This window comes from Salvia hispanica, chromosome 6 (assembly GCF_023119035.1).
Source record: "Salvia hispanica cultivar TCC Black 2014 chromosome 6, UniMelb_Shisp_WGS_1.0, whole genome shotgun sequence".
NCBI lineage: Eukaryota > Viridiplantae > Streptophyta > Magnoliopsida > Lamiales > Lamiaceae > Salvia > Salvia hispanica.
Window position 1 is genome coordinate 25,156,528 of NC_062970.1, and position 6,501 is coordinate 25,163,028.

Genomic DNA, 6,501 nt, shown 5'->3' on the forward strand with positions numbered 1-6,501 from the left:
AAAATTTAAAAACATCCATCTCTTCTGATTCTACCATCACTAATCAACAAAAAAATTCAGCAGAAATCGAATTCATAAGAAAACAAATGCAGATGTGTTTTAATTCACTAAAATCGAAGTAATATACTTAAAATTTGAATCAATTTCTTAACCTGAATCAATTACTTAAAATTTAAAAATTCAAGCTTTCACTGCTTATTACCAATCAAAATATCAAGAACAAACACTTTCCTGAAACGATCTGTGAAAATAAATTTCAATTAAATGACAAAATAAACCTCAAATTTTCCAATGCCCTCAAGAACCAGGTCGCAATGAAAGATTCCTAATTACTACCAGATCGCCTACAAAATTTAAAAGAAATGTCAAAAAAGTAAATGTAGAGACTCACCACTCCACTATCAGCTAAAAACATTTCAACAAAATCACATAAACAAACCTAAAAAACAGAACACAAATTAAACTAATTAAAAAATGAGAAAAGACGATCAGACTTTATTCTCAGCAATTGAACATCAGAAAATCATGGCATTGCACAAGAATCATCAGACAGTTCATAATCAAAATGATTACACAAATAATTAAAAAGAAGACATATAACACGGAAAAAAAAAATCGAATCTCTAACCTGAGTGAAGAAAAAAAGTGAAAGTCCGAGCCAAAACTGAAAGTATCAATCGATGAACCGGAACAGAAATGTAGAAACAACGCTAGTCAAATCCACTTCTCCGCCTTCATCTCTCACGATCTCCGCCGATTTGGAATGCCGATTCTCTTTGATCGTTGCTTCAGCCGATTCAGCTACAATCGACGCTTCAGCCGATTGTCTTCGATTGTGCTCTTCGATCGTCATTACAGAAAACTGTTCGATTTTGCTCTTCGATTTTGAAGGTCTACGAATTGAAATTTGAAGACCAGCAGATTTTTCAGCGAGATTTTGAAGGTTTTCGATTTTGCACAATTGTGTGAATTGTATGAAGATTTGCAGATTTGCAGGTCTTCGAAATTAGAAAATGATTTGAAATACAATTTTATGTTTTCCCCCATTTTATTAATAAAATTACAATTATACCCCTGTGTTGACATAATGTGCTAGCTGTTGACATTTCATGAATCTTATGGATTAGTGGCCCATATTGCATCTCATTAATAAAAAATGTCAATATGGGCCACTAATCCACAAGCTAAACAAAATGTCAACAAATACAACATTATGTCAACAAGGGGGTAAATCGTAATTTCATTAATAAAAAAAGCGTAAAACACAAAACTGATTTCAAACCAGCTTCTAAAAATTTCTCTAAAATCTCTCTTCAAAAATCTCAAATCTCGCTGATCTTCATAGAATCCATACAATTCGAATCCATTCAAAATCTGCAAAATCTCGCTGATATTCAAAATCTCGCTGATCTACAATGACAAATGAAGGGGAAAATCGGAAAGAATCGGTTGAAAAATCGATTGAAGCTAAGATACAGCAGTCAAAATCGACGATGCATGAAGCTGCTTCTTCAGGTTAAGAAATTGATTCAAATTTTAAGTATATATTGCTTTGATTTTGGTGTTTTAAAAAACATCTCGATTTCGTTTTTTATGAATTCGATACTTGCTGAATTTTTTTGTTGATTTGCGATGGTAGAATCGGAACAGATGGCAACGAAAAATGCTGCTGTAAAAAAAGGAAGAGAAGAAGCTTCACCTTCCAGTTAAGGATTTGTTTAAATTTTTAAGATTATTGACATTCTATATACTAGCTATTGACATAACTATAATAATATACTGTTGACAGTAGTGTATGCTTGTTTGAATAGGTATTGACATCATAATATTGACATATTGTATGTTTGATAGAGTGGCTGTAGAAAACATACAAATGTATGGCTATAGTAAATTGTCAACAACTATTGACATAGGGTATGCTTGTTTCAATTGATATTAGGATGGCTGTAGAAAACATATGTATGGTTGTAGTAGTATGTCAATAGCTATTGACATATTCTAAGCTTGTTTAAATATTAGTTGACATAGTCATATTTATGTAAACAGAGTATACTTGCCATAAACTTTATAAGATAATCAACAGGTTATGTCAACATTATAATCTTTAACTATTGACATAATTGTTCTAACTATATATGCAAAATACCTGTTAATGACAGAGCATACTTAATGTCTGAAGTTCTGTTAATTGTGCTTGGTATATCTAATGAAATAATTTTAGTAATATACACACACTTGATGTCAACAGAGTACACTTGTTATTGTCATGATACTTTGTATAATTGATATAGATTTATTATGTTTGATTGTATACCAAAAAACAGAAGAACATCCAATCGAAAAAGAAGTACCTCAGTATCTCAGAAAGAGTTAATGATTGTTAAGAAAAAGCAAAAGAAAAGGGTAGAAGATGGAAAAAGAAGTACCTCAGTACCCCTCAGTTAATGATTGCTGAAAATCTATCTCAAAGGCTTCTAGTGAAAAGGAAGCCGATGTATTTTGTTGATGCAATAAGCAGACTGAATGAGGAACATATTAATTATGTGAAGGAGTTGGGTTTCGAGAGTGTCCTACATTTCAAAATTGATTACATTCCTAGCAGATTAGCATTAGCATTATTAAATTTTTTTGAAGAGAATAAGTGCAAGATAAAGCTTAATAATGGTAAAAAAATTCATATCACTGAAGAGGATGTGGAGCTTGTATATGGATTCCCAAGAGGTGACATTACTTACTCCAGAGATAAGTGTAAAAGTAATGCAGCTTTCATGAGGAAGATAGCAGAGAAATGTGGTACGAAAGCAGGAAGTGTGAACCATAACGATGTTGTAAATGTTATGTTGAATGATCTTCAAGGAGGAAGGCAGTTTAAGAGAATGTTCTTGGTATTACTAGAATCAACATTGATTGAGCAATCAACATGTGGAATGGTAAAATCTAAGATTGGAGAGATAATTGATGATCTGGATAACGTGAGAAATGTAAATTGGTGTTCGTATGTAATATCTGTTCTCAAATTTGCAAAGCAAAATTGGTCAATCACAGAGAAGAATGCCTTTGCTGGACCACTTCCATTCCTTATGGTATGTTTTACATTTTGCATTGCTGATTATTAACATGATAACATTAGGTTGTGTGTGTAGTTGATATAGCTTGTACTATAGTTCACATAAGCTGTATTAGTTATTTTAAGTAGTTGTGTATTGAGTTGACACGACACAATAGTAATTGACATGCATTTTTTAACATATGCAGCTCTGCTACTTAGACAGAGTTATACAAGACAAGCGTCCTGTTCCTCGGACATTTCCATTAATGAAAGGATGGAAAAGTGAGCATCTTCAGGCTAGAGAAGATAGAGAGATCAGTGCAGGAGTTTTTGGTTTAGGAAATATAAAGAAAAGATATATTCGAAATGAGGAGCAGCAGCAAGGGATTGAAGAACAAAGTATTGATGTAGATGACAGTGGAGTGGGGTCTTCTTCTCAAAACATACTCCCATCATATATGGTGAAAAATGTCGTAAAATACGTCAATCAGGTAAATGATGGCTGGACCAATCTTGTTAGAGTCCTCAAAGAAGCTTCTTCACAGATCAAGAATAATGATTTATTTGGATTTGTTTGTGATATTGCTAGAAGCGCAATTGGAAGCCAAAAATCTCCGGTTGTATCTGTGAGTGACACTTTCCTTCATTTGTCCCAGTCATTTCATATAGACAACAATGTTGCTGTTGATAACTGGAAAGCGGTATTTGACTCAATACGGAATGCTGAAAAAGAAAACGAAACACTTGAAGATTTGAATGAATTTCCAACTTTCAGATTTGGAGATTTCTTCAATAAAGTAAGGACATAATCAACCTATATTCAGATTAATACATCATTTTGTTGATATACGTTTCCTTTAGTTGACACTGGATTACTCCTACAGTTTAGAAAGTAACATTGTTGAACTAATTTTTGAACAGGCTGTAGAAGAAAGAAATAGAGAAAATTTACCTACATCACCAGTTGATAATCCTGAAGAGGTCAGACAAACTGTTGAAGAAGATGAAAAAAGCAAGGAGAACATGATGTGTGATGGTGATAATGAATCAAACTCTCCTATCTTGACAGCCGTACTAGGATCTCCACAGACAGCATCCCCATCTCTCCAACAACAAGAAGCCAATGCTTCAGAGCATGTCAACACTCAAGCATCAGTTTTAGAATCTGAGAACAGAGGAAGTGAGTTGGAAATTCAAGTAGAAGTTCAAGCTGATAGGGCATCACCAACAACTGAATCTCCTGGACAAGTCAATAATCAATCATCACTTATAGAATTTGAAAACAGGAGTAGTGAGTTGGAAATTCAAGCAGAAGATGAAGCTGATAGGACATCACCAACAAATGAATCTCCTGGACATGTCAATATTCAAGCATCAATTATAGGATTTGAGAACAGTGAGTTTGAAATTCAAGCAAAAGATGAAGTTGATATAGACTTAAGAACACAAAATGCCTTGCATCTATTATCAAAAGCATGTACTGACTTTGAAATCAGCAACAATGAAGAAGCAATCAAGGCAACAAATGCTATTGTTGATATCATAAATGAACAGGTACAGTTTATAATGATTATATTAAACTCTTGAATCTTTGTATTTAATTTTATATTAGTTATTGACATTGTGGATATCGTAGTTGACATAGATAAAAATATAATTGACATGGTATAGCATGGAGTTTCAGGAAGATAGGGAGGATGCAGCTGCATGCTCAATTGTTGAGTATATGATGAGAGAGGGTATTGAAACACTGGATGACACCCCTCCTGAATCGAACATACAAAAACAAGAACATAAAGGGAAAGAGAATATGCATGAGGAAAAAGAAAAAACTCCTGAAAACACGGACAGAAGAATGACTGTTTACCAGGTAAAAAAATGAATGAAATATTGTTAACATTGCTTGTAATAGTTGTTAAAATGGCTTGTATGTGTAGTCGTCAAAGCATGTAGATTAGTTTACATAACTTGTCTGTGCAGTTGACATGATATGTATCGTAGTTGACATAATCATATTAGTTATTGACATGATTAGTGTAATATAGTTGACATGATTTAAAATTGCAAGTAACATTAAATTCAATGACAACAGCACCCGAACCCTGTTCCGATCTCTGAGATACCACTGGCTGAAGCTAGAGAGAGACGGACTCGTGCTGAAATGCGTCCTAGCCCAGTGCTACGCTCACCATTTGAAATACAAGCTGTGCATATGAAAACAACCATGAACCCAGATGAAAGAGATATGTACTACTACATAGTAGAAACTGAAGGAACAAATGAGTATGCATAATTTAATTCTTTGAATAATCTCTACAATACTTTTATATTTCCATGCAGTTGACATAATTTATGAATGATATTTAAATGTTGTCTGCACGCTTTCATTTCAGTGATTCATGTGTCTACACTAATGGCTTTGTTTGGGCAAGCAAAGGAGTGTTTTCATCTCTGAAACCCCATTCAGAAATCAGTATAGGTGTAATTGATGTATGGGCAGCACACCTGAACTACAAGGAAAGAGAAAGGGCAGAATCGTCACCTCCGCGCCTGTTTCTGACAACATCCCCATGCGTGAGTAATCTAAATTTATGTGTCAACTATTTGGATGACAAATTTCACTAACAAAAAATGTTAAATGCAGTATTTGAATATAACAAATCGGCAGCCTCATTGGGATCCATTACAATCCCAGAAAAACTTTGTGTCGCGAATTGAACATGAGATTAGAACAATAGAAGATTTCGATTGGAGAAATATTGATTTGGTAACAAATTTATTTTTGTGCAAAGATCTCACAGTTTCACCTACATAGTTTTGGACAGGAGTTGTCAAATTCTTTTCTCTAATTTTATCTAACATACAATACAAGTATTCTTCCCTGTTTTTAAAAGTGGCTATTACTATCTTGTGGTATTCTGGATGAGGATGAACAAAATTGAGATAATTGATAGTGCCAAACCACCTAGAGACAAGAATCCCTTGGAAAAGTATAGCTTTGATGTTGCAATACTGGTATGCTTTTTTAAATACAGTTAACATTATGTTTAGATTTTTGTTGACATAATTTATGAATCTTGCTAAAATGCTTTGTATGCTAATTTTAATTTAGTTGTTTATATATTTGCAGAAAGATATGTTTGAGGCATACTTTATAGAGAATAACATGACAGATCTATCACAAAATATAAAGAAGTCTCCTTACAAAGTTATTCCTTTAGATTGGGCCACAAGCACCAATAAAGAAGACAGCGGTGTTTATACGATGAGACATATGGAGACATACTTTGGCAAGTAAAGGAAGGGATTGGGATATTGGCTTTACTCCACGAGGCATGAAGATTCTACAGGTACTCAGAGGAAGATATTGCGAAGCCATGCTTACATCAGAGAGCAACAAGAAGTGTATGGATATGATACGCGATGCTAACATCTGGATGAATGCAAACAAG